Genomic DNA, 22192 nt, shown 5'->3' with positions numbered 1-22192 from the left:
AGCACTTTTGTGTACTGTGAGTTTCATCAACCATGCTATAAATGTTTACCGAAAGACAAAAAGTAGCAGATTAGATGCTGAGACTAACTTTATGTGGTCACATTTTTATATTCCAGATTTATCCAAATGTATCCCTTTATAACCACCTGCTGCATTACTCCTTACTTTTACCTCAAGCAATAAAATATGTTGTTTTCTGCTTTTTTGAGTCCTCAGTAACACCATGGATGTCGATGGGAAAGAAAGAAAATTAACTTATTAAAATGTCTTTGGTTTGGCAGAGATAATCTGAAAAGGTTAAAGTACTAATTGTTGACTAAAAGGTACAAGATTTAACATGACTTTCCTATTACTGTGCCATCTGTGACATCTTAGATAAGGGAAAAATAAATAAATACATAAAAAATAACTATGACAAAAACATACTGAATCTCAATCTAACTGGGTTTAATAAAAGGGCAGCTATAATGCCTTTATAGTACCAGTGATAAAATGCTTTGGAGTCCATTACTAAAGATTTTCACCAAGAAGTGTGTGGTTTGTGTATCTTTTTGTAACATAATTTACTTATTTAAATACGAGGACAATACCACATTGCCTGAAAAAGAGTGACAGTGATGATAGCACCACCTTTCTGAAAAACAATGAAATTTAATGTGACCTCCATCACCTGTATAAACATTGACAGCCTCACTCTCGTTTTTTTTTATTTTATTTTATTTTATTCATTTAATTCATAGTGAGGCTACAGTGTTGTTAACATCTTTACTGAATAATGTTAAACATCCATAATTTTTTAATAAATTGCTTGTTCTGTTCTCATATAACTGGGGCTTGCATGCATGACATCTTTGTTACTTTCAAGTTGAATTACATTTACATTTAAAAGTAACCTAAAAACACGGCTACCAGAACACGAGGTCTGTCTCCTATTAGAGGACACTGCTGAATCGCTCTTAAAAAGGGCAACACTTTCTTTAATGACACCAGAGTTACCAATTTTCAGAGGGCTTTCATCTGTCAAAAAGGCTTGCCTTCTTTCTGGATTTTCTCTTTCCATCTAGCCCTCCCTCCCACACTGTAACACACAGAGCACAGCGTGGCTGTGGCCTCTCAATCCCACAACAGGGCTTTCACCGCTGTCATCAGCTCAAAATGCCTTTCACAGGTAGTGAGGAGGAGGAGGAGGTGGGGGGGGGGGGGCTCTATGTGATCCAAGTGCTACCTGGATCATTAAGGGACTCTGTGGCTCAAGCTTCTGTCAGCGATCATTTCCAATTAGATCTCCATTTTGCAGCACACATACCTCAGCACCCGTGGGGACAGGGGTTCATAAAGCAAAATCACTGAGGTGGGGAAAGGCACATTAGGATGAGTGTTCATATGGTAACCTTGTTACACTGGGAGAAGTGGGACATGTTTCTGAGTTAATGAACTCAGATTGACTAATCAACATGAGCTTTTGGCAATGAGACTTTTGTTGATTTGGTCAGAGTGAAAGCTGGAACATTAGCATGTAGCACTAAATGACTCATCTAGTCATAATCATCTCTTCAGGTGAATCTATTTTCAAAATATCTTAATAACATAAGGGAGGGGTGTGCTTAAAAGTGATGCCTTTCCTGAAATTGGTGAGTGAATAAGATGAAAGACCCAGCTATCAGCAGTGTGTGGATGGAATGTATTAATATATTCTGAATGCAATATGTTTTCATTGTGTTTTTAGTCAATTTATTGAATATCCATCTCCGTAGATTTTTTTCAGTGGAATAGTGAATTCAAAATAGGAACAGGTTGTGTTTCTATAAGACTTTCTCTCTTTGTTTCTATTACAAACTGATCAGAAATAATCATCTGGGACATTTAAATGGGCAGGTGTGAAACGTCACAGTCATGACAATCATACAAGTTAATGGCAGCTTTGTAAAGTGTAGTGCTTCACATCCCTCAGAAAAGCCTAAGATTTCACTCATTAATGTTTAAAGCTCAATACTCATTGCCTTGGGTTAGGGCCCATTGGCAATAAGAGTAGACCATGATTATTTTATAGAGTACCAGCAGTTTATTAGCCTGTTAGCAGACAACATCCACCTTTCAAATACAACACCAGATTACAAACACATTATCCTCTGTTACAGAGGAATGGTTCCAAGAGAAGGGAAATGAGTTGCCCCATTCTGGACTGAAATGTACGGTGTTTGGGGTATACACAACACTTTAAATCAAAACATGCCACAGGCAAATGGCCTTAAATAAGAAAACAGTACAAAAGCACCATATAAATTACACGTTTCGCTGAAGCTCGCACCAGTAACAGGGATTTCATCAGGGATGACAACTTGAGGGAAATCTCACTGAGTACATATGGACCATGGGAGAGTACCTCAGAACGCCCAACAGAGAGATCCTACTGTGGGACAGATGAGGAAACAGTCAGCCTTTGTAATCTGATTCTCTGTTTCATAATGCAAGGTGACTGAACATTAGTCTGATGTGCAGATTATTGCAAAATATTAACAAATGGGGTCATAGTCTGCACCACGGAAAATGGTAAATTGAAACATTTCCTTCAACACTAAGATTGGAATGACTTCCCAGGACTTATTAGCATTCAGGAATACAAAAGGTTTGTAAAAATCCTGTTATTATAGGTATTGATTGGCCATTTCTTTATGATAATATATATAATATAAAATATATTATCCACCTAGACTTGGTTCAGTTGCAGTGTGTCAGTGTGAATATGAACCGTGCCATGTCATATTTTTTTAAATATGTGTATATATTTTTTTGGCTGTTGTTTGAACCAAAGTAAAGGTTTGAACATTCCCAGAATGAATTCCCTCTGCCTGTGGATGTGAGCTACAATCACTCAGGTGTCAGCCCTTAGGATCACATCATTACTGCTCAGCAATGGATTAAAATATTGGAAGACCTGCGGCACTAAATACATCTCCAGAAGACTTATGGAGTGTGAACCCACTTGGAGGCAGCTTGCCACCCACTGTTTTCATCATGCGAGTGCCTTCCCAGCTTAACAGGAGTGCAAGTTCATCCAGGACAGTACAAGCAAGCTGTGCATCTGCATTAAAATACAAAATTGACTTCTGTTGTTTATTTACTGGTCTAGAACTGTACGCCAGTGTTTACTTTGGCTTAGAAAATGCCCATCTAGCCTCAATTACATAGATAACTTAAACTTAATAAGCCAAAGGATTCCAGGTAGGTATGGTTTGAGTTGGTAGAGACTGGAAAGCTCCATCTGAACTGCCACTGCCCACTCTGGCCTGAGGAGTAAAACAGAAATGGACATAAACATTAACAGGGCTGTCCACTTTCTTGTGTTTTGTTTGGTTTATTTATTTTTTTGCTTGAGTCTACCTCAATCACTTTTCATTATTTATTATTGATTTAAATTTTGTTAGTTTACCCTTTCCTTCATTCATAATTTGTTTTTCTTCTTTAGGTGTGTGGTAGGACTAGACATAAGCGGGTCAAGAATTCCAGGAGACAGATGCTGTCCAGTGTAGTGAGTGATTTATTCACCATTTTGTGACCAAACAATATTTACGAAAATAAATAAGAAACTCAACTCCATAGTTAACTCAGTTCAAATAAACATAACTGAACTTAAATCAATGGAAATTAAGGTCAAAATGCGCACAGCTACACTGACCTGGTCCTTTCTTCTGAACACCTGCATTCATCTGCTTAAATAGTCCATTCACCCCTGGACTATTCCATTAGGTAGGTGAGACAAACATTTCTATACTCAAACCTATACTGCTACTCCTTCCTAGCAATGAAACTCTGCAGTGGATAGTCAATAGATATTACAACAAACCCATTTCTCTATAAACACACTCTAAAATCAGCTTTATTAAATTACAAAGATTCTCCCCCTTTTTCACCTGGTCTCTTCCTGTGACCTCAGATTAACCAGGTCGCTATAAATACAGGAAGTAAAACTACATTTCCTCTTTTTGTTCCTGAACACAGTTGACATAAATAACATGTTAACTTAACAAACTTGTCAGAATTGATTTAAACCAAGATGTTATGTTATATGATTCTAACCATGCAAAACATAAACAAACCCGGGATAGTAGATGTTTGCCTACTACAGAATACATATGAGATCTGGCTAAATCAAAGCAATAATGTTAATTAAGAATATGGACAAATGGTGTTCTCACCTACTTTGTCACAAGGTGCATTTGGTGTTCCATGTTTTAGTTTTTTACAATATTGTTCTCATTTAAATCCTGCAGCTTGATTAATATAATCAGCATAAACACATCTCTTTAAGCTTGAAGCTCCTCAAAACAAGTTTGATTAAATATTAATAACAAATTTGTATTATATCTTTGTGTCTTTGTGTTTGTCTTTAACTTAACAATATAAAAGCACCTTGAGGAAACTGTTGTTGTGATTTGATGCTAAACACAGTAAATGAATCAGTTTGTTAAACTAAGAACTATGATGACCAATAACCTTAACTAATACTGAAGAACTCACATAAGTCATGATGGAAACATTGCGTTCACCCTTATGTGAGTTATCTGGCTATTCTTTGCCTCTGTGAAAACACTGTAACACTGGGGGTCTTAGTGTCTTGGAGATATTTCCTTCCTCCTCTCTTCATTTCTTTTGCTCCTCGCTCTGGGACAAAGCTCTCTTTCATGGTCTTTCATGTCTTTATATGAGTTCATGGTGTTTCCACAGTAGAGAAATTCCTTCCAGCACACATTTATGTTTACAGCATTTACTGTTGTAAAGTACTTCCGATGCTAAGCTTTCTCAATCACTGGAATCACATGAGTCATGTGATCGGAGGACAAGAAAAGCATAGGAAAGCATGGAGGAGGTGGCGGTGCAGTACCTGCATGAGAGAAAGCGTGTTTGCGCAGACATGCCTCCTTTCTAATGAACGGGAAGAACACTCTGAACTTTTGTTTCACTCAAGTATAGATCCAGTAAGAGCATTGGTATTGATACTTGAATCAGTCTGCCCACCTCTACCACAAATACATCTATTGAGAACAATAAACTTCCATGGTCCCCTTTCCTTTCATGCCGACCTGCCTTTTCTGTCTGTTTCTCCCCATTTTTGGCTCTCCTTCTCTGTCCTCTGTCTGTGTGAGTGTGTGTTGTTAATTTAGCTTGTGCTTTTATGAGGCGAAGCCATCCGGGTTTCCCACCTCCCCAGTCTTTGTACCTGGAAGCAGTTGGTAATTATCCACCTATGTGCAATCTAGTGATTAACCACCTGCTATTAAGGCTTCCCTCAGTTCCCTCAACTGTGATAGCTCAGTGCTTTCAGCTCAGTGTTTTTGGTTTTAGTGAGAAGATCTGTTTTTGTTTTATTTGTTTTTTGTTTTTGTTTTTGCTCTGGACTTACCCTGTTCTCTTCTGTGCAGAGGCTTCCTGCTTTGTGAATTCTGTGAAAAGCAGCCTGTGAAGACCTGTGGTTTAAAAAGACAGTTTGGAAAGAACTCTTGGACGTTTCTGCCCACCTCCCTCGTTTGCCTCAACTCAAAGAAGAGACACCAAACAATTCTCAAAAAACCTTTGACTTTTCTGAAAATGTTTGGTTGCAGTGAACCTACTGAAAATTTATTCTGGTGTCCAGATTTAGTTTGGTTATTGACATTGACGGAATCATTTACAAATAAAACAATGCATTCATGTAGAGAACAACAAGGTAACTGTATCATCCAGCAGAACAGGAGAGAGCATCAGCGTGATACAGATTAGAGTAGCACATCTGAGAATTTTGCCCCTCGGTAATCCCTTGCCTCTTCTTGGACAAAAAAAAATGCCCCTCTAGTGGATTAGTAGTATATACAATATCCAAATGAGACTGAGACTGACTGAAAGATTATTTTAAAACCACAAAGACATTTGATAAACTGGGAATTTGAAGCTTACATGTGAATCTTCAAATTCTTGGTAAATCTGTCAATCAGACAGTGGATATGCTGCTATGTCGCTTGACTTATTTTGTCATTTGATATTGTCAAATGTTTTACAAAAAAATCAGTTTTAATCTGAGGTCATTCAAAGGTCTTCCTGGGCATTCAGTACAGGCTTAACTATGGAGTTTGCAGGATTATGGTACAGTTTAGAAACATGGACTGTGCTGGACTGTTGACATTAGACAATGATGCTTTTGTCAAATCCTGCTTCATTTCCAGCTTTTGTTAGTAACAAGAATTTGAAAATGAGGCACAATGGCTTATGTACCATCTACTTGTTCTATATTGTTCTATACTGAAGTTGTTCAGTTGTCTAAATCGCAGTTATTGCCAGTGACTGCATTTTTTTCAGCTTCTTATGGTTCCCTCATCAAATCCCACTTTTGTAGGTGTAAACTTTTTTTTTTTAATTATTAAATAATCTCGGTGAAACAGCACTGTAAGTGCTTATGTGGCTTTTTTGGGGGGAAATTTTGATACTTTAATATGTTTTGACCTGTGTGCTATACAAAAATGAAAATTTTTATATGTATTGTCCTTTCTGATACCTCCCAGATTGCGTGTTGATGCGTGTGTCCACAGACTTTTGTTTCTGTGTGTGTGGTTTTAAAGATTAGTGGGTCTTTTCTGTTGGGGATTAATGGGTTGGTTTTTTTTAATCATTTTAATAGAATTGCTTCCAGTTGTTGGTGTCATGCATCTGTCAGATCACCATTCATGCAAAGAGAATCATTTGTAAACCAATAAAACATTGCTGTAAAGAACAAATGAAAAGCACCCACCTTTTTGCTTTGGTTTTGCTTGGGTAGATTCTCACATTGGGGTACTTTTAAAATTAAATCTTATTAAATGAATGACTGTAGACTGACTAAACTCACATCTTTCCAATTTCATGACACATCACAGTCTCTCCATTTTAGTGTTACAAATCATAAGCGACCAAATCAGGATTTTAACACAGCAATTAAAATGAAACACAGAGGTAATCTCCCGCTATGAGTATACTCTGTGAGATTAGAGTGGATTATATTGGATAATGTCCATTGACCTGATTTACTGACCGACTGTCTCTTGTTGAAATTAGTGTTGTAAATCTGACCTTCAGATATTGGATTTAAAGCTAAAGAGAAACTGTGCCACAGAGATGGAAGTACCTGTTTAAAAAAATCAAAAGACAAAAAAATAGTATACAATGTAAAATTTTTGCAGATTTGTTCCCTGCGGTTTGAAATAAATAAATAAATTGTTTGGGAAAAAAAATCTTTCTAAATCCCACATAATCACTAAATCAGTAAACAACAAAATTGCCTACATGCTGAGATTAATCAACGTCTCTCTTCTAAGATTTGGGTCACAGTGAATAGTGCCAAAGACACGAGGTCACAATCCTCTTTAGAAACATATAATACATGCAAAGAGTAGGTAAATAATAAAACTGCTGGCTTCTTAAAGACATCAGCTGCAAGGCTGACACTGGTATTGTTTTTACCTTTTGTGTATATGTCTTTGCATGTGTCATCATAGCAAAATGTGCACATGGGTGTGATTTTTTTTTTTGAATTGCTTTGTTTTGTTGCTTTACTTTGTTATTGTTTTTATAACAAAGTAAAACATTTGATATCAAATTAAGATTTCAAATTAAATCCACCGTATTCCCCTCAAGTGAGAATACGCTGTAGTTTACAGTCCTTTGTGATGCAGCTCCACCGCCTCTAACCCACCTCATTTTAATTGTTCAGGAGCTTTATCATAATATTTAGAGGTTATAATTAACAAGATGGCCAATTAATCCGGAATACTAATTAGGTAGTAATGAAGTGTCATAGAGTCGGCAATAACTGCTGGCTAAACCAAAACAATGACAGGGCAGTAAAACTGACACTGGCACAAATTAGCCTCCTGATTTAAATAGGTTGGAGGCTAGTTTGTAGTAAATGATACAGGGATCAGAATAATGTCAAGGACATTTTCATCAGTCAACATCCAGTTCAGCTCTTGACATTTCCTCTGCAGCTAATCAATTTTCTCAGCTCCACTGAGATACAGCAGCATTAGGTGATTATATCTTATACAAACATTTCAGAGTTTAGAAAGCAGGAATGACCCAAATGGCTCTGTTGTTCATGAATAATTCCAATGGCAGTATCCTGGTTGAAACTGTTTGCCCAAATCCAAAAAAATGCAAAATGTCACAATGGAATTCTTAAAAAAAATATCATAACTTATAACTAAGAGTGGAAAATGAATACAATTTTTACTTTGATCATTTGTGAGTGATTACGTTATTTTTAAACAAAAATTTGTATAGCGCTTTACTTAGTCCCTATGGACCCCAAAACACTTTACACTACATTCAGTCATCCACCCATTCACACACTGGTGATGGCAAGCTACATTGTAGCCACAGGGGGTACACTGACATTCACTGGCGCCACCGAGTCCTCTGACCACCACCACTAGGCAACGGGTGAAGTGTCTTGCCCAAGGACACAACGACTGAGACTGTCTGAGCCACGATCGCCCCTTATAATAATGGTTTCCCCACAGATAAAGCTTTGCAGATTTAATTTAATATCAAATCCATTCATTGTAAGTGGTTGTCGTTATTGTAATGGGGGACATGAGGATATAGGGTTTTCTATATTAAACCTGCAGAAATATTGTGCATAGTTAAGTAAAGTAAGTTTTTTGCATCAGAAGTCTAGTTTGAGGAATGAATAATAAATGACGGACAAATTTTTCTCCATTTAAAGGTCAGTTGTGCTGTACACTCTCTGAATATTCTTACTATCCTACTATCTAAAAGGCTGCCACACAGAGAAAAATAAGAGGAGGGAAAACACAAGTACTGTAAATGCAGAACCAATATGTGAATGGGTAACTCAGAGTGTTAGCCCATAAAAAGAAAATAGGACAAAAGAAAAAATCGTCTGCTTCACATTCTTATCTAAATATGGGCACTGAACTGTAAATCATATTATAATATAATTCTCCAATCTTTTGCATTTCCCCTTTTTTGCTCAATTTTGAGTGTCCAGTTCAACACATACCCTTTTTTCCCTCTCTAATGCTGCAGCAAACACTCTGTGCATCTCCTTTGATAAACAAGGCCACAGCAGCTGCATCATTTCATCTGCCAGGGAAGAGCTTGACTAGTCGACTGTAACCTCACCCAACCCCCACCCCCAACCCAAGCAGTCACCCAACCAACAAATGGGAATTACGGATGCAGAAACAACGATGTAATCTTTTCCTGGCTTTCCTCTCACAAACATTTGTATTGATTGGATAGCATAGCCTACCCATCCACCAAGTTGCAGGGGGCTAAACTCCAGCAACTGCAGAGGAAAATTTTATCATCCTATGATACAGTTTTTCTCTATTGCCTCGATGCAGTTCTCACATCAGTAATATCATTTTCACCCTTAATAATGCAATTCGCAAAACCGCTAAGGCATTTCTTACAACACCGACTAGTCTGTGCAAAAGACCTTTTTTACATCTCAAAACACAAAAGAAGCACTTCAGCTCTCTGCCCAACGGCCAAAAACCTTTCACCCCTGTTTTAACAATTAGATGCCAATTTTTTTATATACTTTTATCAAAAACTTGTGATACCAGTGATACAAAGCAGAAATAATTTCTAAAGCTGTGAAGGTTCTTCTGTGTCAATTGTAGTACAATACTTTAAACAGTTTATAGAAATTATACTTCCCAGGTTTACATACGTGCACAATTAATATTTAAAATATTTTTTCTTCAAATTGAAAAGCCACAACCCCGAATATGTGTTGTGTTTAAAAATGTTCTCTTTTGCCTAGAAATAACAATTTGTTGTGTTTAATCCTTATCCCATGGACTGTAGGCCAATTTACAGTATATGTAAATCTCCCTCTTAAGTATGTGTATGTTCCTCCTGCTCTGGTCCTCTACCAGAGGCCTGGGAGTTTGGAACCCAATGTCCCACAGGACCTTAGCCCTGTTGTTCTCAACAACCTTATGTGTTGTCTCGCTTGAAGGGTTGAAGACTTTCAGTCCACACAGGGCCCAGATGTTCCTGTACACTATCCCGGCGACTTGGTTGTGTCTCTCAGTGTACATTGTCCGAGCTTGCACCTTACATCCTGCTACTATGTTGCAAATACTCTCCAGGGCAACTTTGCACAGTCTGAAACTTGGGTCCTGTCTGCTTTGTAGACACACATTAATCCTCATCTTCCCTCTTTCTTTGCCTTGTGCCTTGTTTGTTTGTCTCACAGTTTATTTCAATCATTCCAGTTTTTATAACTGCCAGTTTCTTCAAAATAATGCAGGATTATTTCTGCTTTTCTATTTCTGCCTTATTATTCCTTTTTAAGTTTGGAAGTTGTCAGAATGTTGGAGATGTCGAGGTACAACCATAGTGATTTTTGGTAATATTTATAGACAGAGTTTTTAGGCACAGCCAAGGTCTGGAGGGGGAAAGGTTTGGAAAGGTCTATGCTTTTTGCAAATGATGTTGTGCTTTTGGCTTCATCTGCTTGCACTAGGTCAGTTGTCAGTGGAGTGTAAAGTGGCTGGATGATACTTAACATCTTCAAGTTTGAGACCAAGGAAAAAAGGTGGAATGCCCACTCCCTGTCAGGAATGAGTTGCTGCACCAAGTGGAGGAGTACCTCGGGGTCTTGTTCATGAGAGTGGGTGAGTGAAGCGGGAGATTGACAGACAGATTGGTGCAGCATCTGCTCTAATGTTAACACTGTACCAGTCTGCTGTGGTGAAGAGAGAGCTGATCCCAGAGCTGTCAGTGTATGGGTTGAGCTACATTCTGACCCTCGCGTAAGCTCTGGGTGCTGAAAGAATGAGATTGGGGATAAAAGCAGAAATGAGCTTCCACTGAAGCATGTCTGCTGTCCCTTACAGATAGGGTGAGGAGCTTAGTGAGTTGGGAGGGACGCAGAGTAGAGCCACTGTCTCCACATCCAAAGGAGGTGGTGTTGTCATCTGACCAGAATGCCTCCTGGGCACCTGCTAGGTCAGGTGCAGTGGGCATGTCCTAGCAGGAGGAAGTTAGTAGGACACAGGGCAGACCCAGGACATTCTGGAAAGATTAGGCTTCTGGACTGGCTGGCTGTGTGTTTATTTCAGTTATTTTATACTGGGGTCAAAATCAACCTCAGTGGTTTAATTATGTAAATACAAAATAAAAATATTTACCTGAATTGATTACTCATGGAGGGTAATCAACTAGAGGTTCCTAGTTGATGTATGTAAAATTTGTTGGTAGGGTGACAATTAAAGTAAAGAACTATTTTGGTAGACTCTGCAGCTGTAACTCTATTATTGTCAGTTTAGCTTCTATAACCTTTTTCTGTTTAGGCATTTTGCTGATAAATTCCTACAGATGCTTCCACTGGCATTACTTCAAGTGTCATTGACACTTTTCAGCTTTTAATCCATTTATATTTGAAAAAGAAACTCAATGATACAAATCTGGCTGTATTCAATAACACAAATGCAGAGAAATAAAACAGCTTCGGAGAGTTTCAGAATTCAAGGCATGACATATGACTTTTGAATAATTATAATGGGAATGTTACCTTTAGAGCAGTTACAAGCACAACTGGAAATTTTAAAAAAAAGTTCTTAATATTCTCACCCAGAATCTGACACAATAACAGTGGTGTGGCTTTCGTGTCAAAATGCACAAAGAGTTGGGGTACAAAAGTTTTTATTTTGAGTTTTTTGCTTGTTTGTTTTCTCAGCTCTTCATTCAAGCCATTATAACTACAAAGCTTAAGAAAATCACACTGTCAAAAACCTAATAAGCAGTGTTTGACCCATCTAATAATGGTGAAGATTTGTCTTTTCATAAACAGTACAGTAATGTTATCTTGAGAGCATGGCAAGAACCCAAAGACGTTTTGATGATTCTCTTTGATCAAACAAAATATTCCATATTTGACAGCGAAATGAAGTTAGTTTTTTTAAATAAGGGATGCTGGTGTGCTAATAGGCTACATGTGTGACTTAACCTTGCGGCTGTATTTGGAGTTTGGCTGCTATTCCTGTGTAGCATTTATTAGAAAGCTCGAGAGAGAAGGTGGTGAAAGAAAGAGGGAAAAAAGAGAGTTGCATTTATCATACAAATTAGCTGCTAGTACTTTAGTCTAAATCAGCATCCTGCCATAGGAAATTGAGAATGGCAGGAGATGGAAAGTGCAATGTCCACTCCTCCCACCAAGCCACAGCATCTGTCTCTGAACAGCTCACTGCCAGTTCACCAAACGTGAGACATGTGTGAGGCCTTATCTGCTTCCCTCTGATGGCCTGCCAAAACTCAGGGCTAAGGGGACAGCAAAGCAACCATGCATAACATTTCTCCCTCACCCTGGCCTCTTTCTTCACCATAGCTACTGGCTGACTACTGATATGAGCAACAATTTCCTGACTGGATGTTGACTCGTACACAAAAACATTCTGTGCAGCCCCAAAAGGTGCAGACCTACAGTAATCGTGCCCTTAGGCATGTATAGGATAGGTGTGCACATGTACATTCAAACATATATAATATTTCATTTCAAACATAGATATATAGTCCAAATTCCAATTCTTTAACAATTTGTTTAAATAGATTAGACATTATTTCCAAAGAATTTGAACTTCACTAATCAACAGTCAGATCAAATTGCCCAGGAGTGGTTGACCAACAAAGATCATACCAAGAGTAAGTCTGGGAGGTCAGAAAGAAGGCCATAGCCAAGGTTTAGAAATTAGTGACACCAGATAAAAGCGCTTTGAGTGCTCAGTTAGAGCACCAAAGAGCTAAATAAGTCCATTTACCATATGTTTTTCAGTTGCTGCGTCACTAGAATACTTTGAGGAGCCACTAAATCCAGATTACATCACTTCTGTATAGGAACCAGAGTCAGGGGACAATGGGGATGCCTAGCCCATCACTGGGGAAAGGCTGTTGAGGTAGTTAAACTACTCCTTGATGGTTACTTTAGAGTTACAAGTTACATTACAATCCATACCAGAAATGCTGAAAATTGTAAAAACCATCCAATCAGAGGCACTCTAGTATGGGCCATATCTTTGATAAGACTCCAAAAGAATTCTACAAAGTAAAAGCAAATATTCTCTATCTTTCTCTTTCACGCCCCTTTTTTCTTCTATCGCAGCACTGTCACTATCATTGCCTTAATTTCCAACACAGGAGGTCACAAATGTGTCTGTGTTTCAAGGTGCTGAAGGTGTGTTTAGATTGGGTGTTTTGAGTGTTTAACTGCTAAAAGGAAGATACAGGGCTTGTCCAAACCCACCAGTGGCTCTTTAAACTGGCAAGGAGTCTTTTATATAGCGTCTGTTCATAGCTTCGGTGTCTCAACAGTGTAAGAAATCACAGCGGTATAAGTCATGTGGGATGTGTCTAAGAATATTTCAGTGAATAGTGAACTGTCAGGGGAATCTGATATATTCCAGGATGCCCCAGTGCCAAAATGTTACAGTTCACTGGAAGTTCAGCTGCCCAGACTATCCCCACACTGCACAGTAAAAACCAGTGAGCACCACAGTAATCTCCATTCCTAGACTGAATGTTTTAAACTGTATGTTTTATATGTTTATGTTTTGATCATCTTTAATTGTCTGCAAGTTTTAGCCACAGTTGACCAGTGTAGTGGTATTTATTTCACTTTTTGCTGTGTTGGTATGGCTGGAGTGGTTCCCAGTATCAACAGATAAGTGGCCTCTCTATTAACCTAGCACCAGCTATTGTCAGATTCTCCCCTCCCACGCTGCACGATTTTGTTAAGTATTTTACTTCTTTTCTTTCCCTCTCTCTCATTGGAAACAAGCTCTTAGGCCTGATTAGGTGGTATCCTAGTGGTGGTTTTCCTTCACAGATCCTTGTATTGTAGAGTGTACTGAGTGTGAGGTATTATTGGCATGTTGTGTGGAGTATAGAGTTAGGGTTCATCCTACGTAGTCAATAATTAGCTTTGCTCAAATTTGCTGGTAAAATTTTACAAATTTTTGGACTAATGCTTCTGACCATATTTTTTTTAACCTGTCCACATTCTACAAGCATTTAAACTCCATCTAGGTGGCTTCATTGAAACAAAAAACTACCCTCCATGCTCCTCCCTCATCGGTATCAAAAGGCACATTATCGCAAAAATAGCAAGACCACAAAACTAACAGGAGCATTAACAGGAACAACAGCCAGAACTGTCAAGACTGTGATAGCTGTGAGGTTTTTTTTGTTTTTCAGCCTGAAGGGCATATTGCAGCAAGTTGAGTCACTACAGCCAGTGTGTCTGCTTGTCCCTGTTGTTGATGTAAAAATCACTACCATGTGCATCCTTCGAATCATGTTGCAGGTCATTGACTCTTCTATGTCCCAGTTGGCGAGATTCTCTCAAACGGCAGTGTTTCCTCGTGAAGGAATGCTCGCAGTCAATGAAGTACAACAAACACAAATAGTTGCCGGTGTGTTGAAAACATATAAGTCCAGTGTGGAAAAAACACCAAGTGGACAAGGTGACACACAGTTGGCCTATTTTCTATTGGACAAGCAGGTGTTTGGCTTTGGCATTCACTAGAGCCGTTCCCCAGGAACCATACTAATCTTATTACAAGGACAAGGTGCATAACTGAGAACATTAAGTTATAATGCTATTTACATGGCTTAAGAAATATTTAAAAATGGTATACAGTGATTAATAGCAACACTTACTTGGGTTTATAATGGCTAATAATACTAATTCATTGCTGAGGAGAATAATGTATACATGCCCATACAGCACAGCTGCCGAGCAATGAATAATGTTTCTAGTGAATATATGTTTTGTTAGAATGCAGTTGTAAGAAAATTATTATTATTATTATTATTATTATTATTATTATTATTATTATTATTATTATAGAGGAGAAGAAGAAAAAAAAGAATGAAAAGATGAGAACATGCCTTCATGGCAACAGCACTCCCCAATGGCAGTGGCCTCCCCACAACATGCTTTCAAACTCAAGCGTCTGCAAAGATCCCATTGCTCACTGAAGCACTAAGGGTACCTACACGTGCAGGTTCACTCTATGAACCTCTGCCATGTTTCTTATGATTCAGCTTTATTACAGCAGCTTTCTGCATGTGAGAAGAAGACCAGATTTATAAATGTGGACTTCATAACAAACTTTAGATAAAACACCCAAGGCAATCTGTTATCCCAATCTAAGCCAGCAAGAGCTTACACTGCTTTCAAAATAACCACTCAATTTATTTATGTGCTGAATAGAGATACGCAGTGACTGTGTGTACACAACTGTGTATTCACAGACACATCTATTTGAGAATAAATATACTGACACAGAAACTGTCTAGCTATGGAACCCACATGGATAAATTCCCAAATCAAAACCAATCAGTTCTTTGCTAGTAGATGTATCAGCTTTCAGTTTTTTACATTGACGTGCTGTAGATTTGCTGTATCTGGAATTGGTCTGTGTGTGAATTTAGTTGCTAACAGCAACCTGTGGTTCTGCAACTACATTTATTTGGCTGACTGTACCATTTTTATAGATCTCACCTGGGAAACAGAAAGCTTATTTCACACTATAATGCAGGCTCTTGTTTCCAAAGCCTTATCGTCGCCTTTTAAGGTTTTACTCCTGATTGAATTCTACAGTTACACCGAGGGAATGATGTGGTACCTTGCCTGTAAAATTAACTTACCACTCTGTCAACTTTTCACTTTTCTTTGAGGAGCATTTCCAGCTCCCCTTAATAACAAAGGCGTGCTCTATCTTAAATGAAGCATTAATGGATAATCGGTATTCATGGGCCCACGTTGTAGTGAATCTTTGTCATGTTTATGCCGTTTAAAGACAATAAGCAGTGAGTCTAAGGATGTATGCGGCTCTTAGGGTGCACCAGACTGCAATACTAATCAGTTATAAAAATGAGCAGCCCTCATCCAGGCAGACAGCTATGCTTCGTATTAACTCAACCAAATGCACAATCTGATGAGACACTGGACTTCATTTACGTGAGAAATCTGAGGCTGAATATTATTTTTGTTGCAGTTTTTTTCTATTATTATTATTATTCCCTGTGAATAACTTGCTTTTCTTTAGTATGCATTTTTTTTTATATTTGTTTATAGGACAAGGACTTTTTTATGTTTATATTTTATATCATTTAGATTAGAATAATATTATATTACTAATGACCAGTTTCAGTATTGTGCTTTGTATTTCCAAAGGTTAATCCCTTTGGTGAAGTTTCTGTATTCAAAGGGATGCCTGAAAAAGGAAAAGCCTAACTGAGTCTTTTGGACTAAAGTGACCTGTCTTTGTTTTGATACTTTTTGTTTTGACTCTGAGATCAGCCTCACGGACAGCCCAATATCTTGTTGATAGGATTGAGAAATTCTAAGTTTCCTTGTCTAGAAAATAAACAAAGAATATATAAACCTGGTCTCATTATAATTTCCTAAACATTCTGAACCCATGTTTTAGTTATCTGTAACTACAGCTGAATACCACCAGTTTATACGTTTACATATGTTATCCAAATGTGGACTGTTAAATATCCATAATTTACACTTAATCCTCAAATAGTCAGTGAGGTCCATTTAGTTCTGATTCCACATCTCAGGAGACCACACTAGAAATTATTCATTTGATTTTGCTCCTTATGTGTCACTCAAAATTAAATGAGCAGGCGGTGCTAAAGTCCCAGAAGGTTGATACTGTCAAGGTAGCTTTAAGCTCTGATTGCAGGCAAGCTGTTATTACCAGAAGGTATCTGAAGCGTTGCGTGTAGTTATATAAACATCTCTTGTGTGAAGCTGATGAGATCTCTGTGGCATCCATCCACTGCAGTAAACTGTCTGGCAACATCATTTCTCTACACATTACCACAGAAGGAGTTTTGGCAGACAAAGCTCTTTCACTTGTGGTTTTTATTCAGATAGATCCTACCAATAAAAAAATGAACCAAAAAAAAAAAAAAAAAACCCAAAAAAACCCCCCAAAACAAAGACATCAACAAATCATCGGAAATAAAACTTACCTATTGTCTGGGCTATAAGATTAATGCACTTATATCATAATAAATACTAATTTAGGTATCAGCAGATGGGGTTGCAATCTTTCTCTGACACAGTTTGATTCCAAAAAGTGCACTTTAGCAAAATGTAGGGCTCAGTGACTCAGCCGACACGGTTGCAGTGGAGATGGTCACAGTACGTGTGTAGCTGTTAGAGGTTATAATAACAGCTCTAACAGGATTACTCTTCTTACTTTCCTATGGGGAGCTGACCCTGACCATGACGACCATCTTTGATGCAACTGCCAAAGCAGTAAAAGCAAAAGTGGGACTACTTGTACCCTAAGAGTGAAAAAACACACGCTTTGCCCAATGTGCCAAAATGGTGACTGCACTTTGCGGTAGGTTTGCTGACACATAATCATATATTCCATTATTTTTAACCTATTACTTCTTTTAATGTCTAAGATTTCCACACAGATGCGAGTCCTCCGTCAGCAGTGGCCATTCTCAGGCTTTCCAGCTTTTTCTCAGCAGTGTTTCTGTGTAGGTCATCTTCAAGCCAGGTTTTTAAAAATTCATAGTGTACACTATGAGGTGTCCTGGACACATTTATGACTAATCTTGTTTAGTGGAAGGGATCATCTCAGATGTTTTTGGGGGTTGGTCTGTGAAAATTACCTATATTTTCATTTTTAAAACATATATTTCTATAGAAATCATATGAATTTGCTTAACTGATCCATTATGTTTGGATAAAAAAAGTGATGTTTCTTGCAGTGTGTTAAGGGTCAGTCATTTAATACTTGTATGGTCATCTTTATTAGACTTTAAAATAGAGATACACAGATACACAAAAACTTGGCCTTGTGCTACATGCAAGGAATTTCAGTACTTTACAAAAGGAAAGGACTGGAGCTCATCTTTCAGGGTATCAAGGTCTGCTCTGCTCCATTGTACGCTACCCTCCTGAATCATATTATGATGCTAATGATGCAAATCGGTAAAGGGTTGTTGAATGAAACCGGAAATTTCCCAAAAAGCTGTCCTTTTGTCAGGAGGCTTGTGCTAGCATTCCAAGGCTACTGTTTCTGTTTCTCAAGGACAACTTCCAAACTGTTGTCAGCTCGAGCTCCTGTTTTAATGAGATCAACTGCTTACCTCAGCAGTCACCATGGTGATACAGTAAAAAGGAAAGGTTATATGAGAGCTCCTATATGGCTTCAGTTAAACCAGTGAACCGGGCCTGGAATATCACACTCAAAAGGCCTTATCGTCCTCTCCTCTTTTTAATACACCTTTTCTTTTTTCTATGCTAATCACCAGAAATAAATCACAGCCAACCTCCCTTTCACCTGCAGTCACTTATGGTCAAAATGTGTGAAATGCAGGATAATGTGAAAGACAAGAGTTGTTGGCAGGAAAATAAATTTGTCAAAACGGATTTGTGTTTTTCATTGGATGGCAGCAGATGCTAGATCTATCCATTCTCACTGTGGGATGGTTTGAGGTGAAGGACCTTCTTCTAGGCACAAGTGCTGACATGGAGAAAACAGTAAAACATGGAGACATGGCTGTTCTCCATTTAAAAATTGCTTTTCCTTAACAACACTGAATAGTAGATGCTCATAACTAGCCATATAATTAATATGTCCCAATATGATCTAAAAGACACAATTAAACACAGCTAGAAAGTTAATAGTTAGCCTGGAGGAATTCGGGGCAATCTGAACATTTCATAGATTTCGTATTAAAATAGTAAACTTACAACACCACTTTAATCTTGTGAGACAACATTGGATTCTAGGTAATAAAAACAACTATTATAAATTATAAATTATGTTGCAGTTCTATGTAAGTTAGCAAGTAAATCTCATGTAAAGATTGTTCTAGTGAAACAGCTAAAATGAATAATAAATAAATTACTTTCTAGCTGCAGCTTGCCAGGTGAGAATTACCGTCTCTATATTCAATTTAATTTGTTAAAAATTAAAAGACAACTCTAAATTGCAAAACAACAACCAACAAACAAACAAACAAACAAGAAAACCCACAAAAACATTGCTAATTATCTAACAGCCAAACCTAGGCATACAATAACACAGGTTATTCTACTATTAATTATTTTTACAGTTCCTCTTGGGTTGGCTAACAAGCTGACAAAAAAAAACATGTTCGTAGAAAAAAACCTTGATGAGTTATCATCTAAATCCGTTATGCCTAACTAGCAGGTCAATTTAAAAATAATTGTGGCTATTTACTGTTAAATATGTTCAAACACAACATGCAAGAAACTCAGCGTCCATTCTTTCAGATAGAGTCAATCAACAACACATACTTTTATCCCATCTTATTTTTTTCTATCTTCAGTTTTCCTTTTTTTTTCATCCTTAAAGACCACTCCCAAATATTCTTTGAGGAGCCATTTGTGCAGCGTTCGGTAATCAAAATTCTGTATTGTGATGTAGCATTTTGATGCTGCTGGTTGCTGTCTTGTCCAACACTGGGGCTAACTTCCTGTTGCAGCTAACTGGAAGTTAGATTCCAAACCTGCAGAAGCAATACAAAGCTAGCAGATTGTCAGGAATTCAAATCTCCTCATGTGAACTATAGAGAGATTTATCTGGTGCTGATAGGTTTATTAAATGTTGTATGAACTGTTTTGACAAATGTAACTGGCCTTTATTTATATATAAAAATACTACAACTGTAGTGTGTGGATAAAGCAACTCAGAAAGTCATGTGCCTCCTCTCCCAGTAGTTGTGGTGCTAAACAAGACTGTTTATGCCACGGCTGGCCCTGTGCAGACAAATTACATTTTTTGTGACACAGTAAAAGATAAAAAGGAAAAGGGGTCATTTGCTTGCACAATAAATTGACCCTTCAGTGCGAAGAGCATCTCTGGGCCAGGCTGAAACAGATTCTCTACCTCTTCAATAGAATTTCGACCCAAATACTCACTTGTGCTTTGTCTCTATTAAGAGAAAAAAAGATTTATGAGAGAAAAATTGAGTCTGTGTGCACACTACCATTTCTGCTGACCATTTTCAATGTCCCACATGAGAGCTGAGAATGAAACGGAGCACTTTATCTCCAACATCTGCAATGCTGTAAAGTCTGCATTTAAAGGGACTGAAAACAAAGAGCTTGCAATATGAGCGCTTGGTCATACACATAAGCATGCTCATGGCTGTGCTGCTTTCCCCTCTCTGACTCTGGGGAGACTTTAACATGTTTCTGCTGTGTTTATATTTAGGACACTCATTTAACTGGCACTGGGTGTTTAGAATTAAAAGACAGTGGAAAAAAAAAGGCAGTATGATATAGGGGGTATTTTTTATAGGTGGTAGGCTTCCTTCTATTAGAGGATAAAGTGCTTTCTATTAAAGGATATGCCATCCAAGTAGTAATAAACACTATATACACTCACCGTTTACTTCATTAGGCACATTTTATTAGTTCAGGGTTTGGATCCCATTTTCCCCTTTAGAACTAGCCTTCATAGACTGTACATGCTTCTGTTCCAGCTGAATTTGTAAATTTCATTACTTACGGCAAATTCAACAGTCTCTAGTAGTTTAATTTTAATGAAGAGAGACAGAATATGAACCAACAATCCAGAAAAAAGCAAATTACATTAAATGTATAAACTGATTTGATTGATCCCCAAACAAAAAAGGAGAAACCCATGTTGGCATGCACAGCAAAGATGCTACTAGTAGTGGTCACCAGGTTGCACACATCTTAGGAGGGGTTTTGGCCGACTCCTCTTTACACAAACTCTCTGAACCATTTAGGTTTCTTGGCTGCAGTAATGGCAACACAAAGCTTCAGCTCCCTCCACAGATTTTCTGAGGACAGAGCTTTGCAGACTGGCTAGGCCACTTCACTGTACTTCTTTTTCAGCCACCCCTTTGTGGTCTTGGCTGTATGTTTTGTTCACTGTCAAGCTGAAAGATCTTCAGCATTTTGGCGGAAGGAAGGAAGTTCTCATCCAAGAGTTTACTAAAATGAGGGGTCAATGGAATGGGCCATTTACCGTAATGTCGTCCTGTACCCAAGCAGAAAAAGTATGTGAATCGTGAATTTTGTCTTTTATTTTCACTTTTGCAAAGTAAAACAAAAATAAATATGAATAAAATGTCATTTAATTCTGGTTTTCACCAGTTTTATATTTATGTCTAGGTAGCAGTTTCCTGTCTATAGCAGTCATGTCCTTAATACAGCATCACTGTAGCTTTTCCAAAGTTCCTTCTCTAACCCAGGATAATGTGTTCCACACTCCCCTTTTTTGGTATTCTCACACTTCTTCTCTTTCTTCATTTTTTCAGTAGCCTTTAGCTTTATCAGTGTAATGTCCATCAGGGAGCAGGCCAAGACCCAGAACTTCCTGCTTCTCAAGCAACAACACTACGATACTGCCAACAGGGCTATCAATGTTTCTTTCCCAAACAGTGTGCAACAACCCAAGGCCACTGAGTGACCCAGCAGAAAACAGCAACATCCAACAAATAGGATACCCTTGTTGGCACAGGGACAGCTTAGGGTCCATTAGGTCTTAGGTGTTTTCCTGGTCGCTAGTGTTAGAAGTTTGACGGTTCTTAAAACAAAACCAAGTTGAAAACTAGTCACCAGTGATAACACCCATGACAACATAATGCTGAAACAAGAAACTCATAGATATGCAGAACTGACTGACCTGACTCGATGTCTAATCTCTGTCCAGGTGCTGCTTCCCCCAGGTGATGAGTGATCTTCTGACTCATCAAGTTCACTATTTCCCAAGGGAAAAATACAAAATCCTCTTGTCTAACAGACATCAACTCACATACATTGCCTTTAACAAGTGACGCTCAGTGTGTAGCAGGTATTTTTGTCTTCTGACTGACATTTTAAATGTAATACTAGTGGCAGTTTGACCTTTTGAGCCCTCTTCACCTAAGAGAGAATGACAGGTTGGAACAGGACTGAAAATGTCACTCCTGTCACTCCTGGGCTCTGGCCACTCACTGTGCCTTGAACACTAATTTGAACATACTGAAGGATGATGTACAGTATCAAAAGCAGAAACAAGAACCATCTGCATTCAGTGTTATGGGCTTAAACAGGATTAGTCATTAAAATTCAAAACCTAAAGCTTAGAAAGATAAAAGTAACACTGAAAAATGGCTGTTAAGATATTTC

General features: G+C 38.1%; 1 long non-coding RNA gene across 1 annotated transcript in view; it reads right to left on the bottom strand.

Annotated features, from left to right (window-relative positions):
• Positions 1-21831, bottom strand: part of LOC113017255 (uncharacterized) — a 77561-nt gene extending 55730 nt beyond the window's left edge. Inside the window, exon 1 of the long non-coding RNA XR_003271437.1 lies at positions 21708-21831. This is a non-coding gene — a long non-coding RNA (uncharacterized LOC113017255). The remainder of the gene's footprint in view (positions 1-21707) is intronic.
• Positions 21832-22192: the final 361 nt, after the last annotated feature.

The sequence above is a fragment of the Astatotilapia calliptera genome, chromosome 1, assembly GCF_900246225.1.
Source record: "Astatotilapia calliptera chromosome 1, fAstCal1.2, whole genome shotgun sequence".
NCBI lineage: Eukaryota > Metazoa > Chordata > Actinopteri > Cichliformes > Cichlidae > Astatotilapia > Astatotilapia calliptera.
This window is presented reverse-complemented; position numbering and strand designations above follow the sequence as displayed.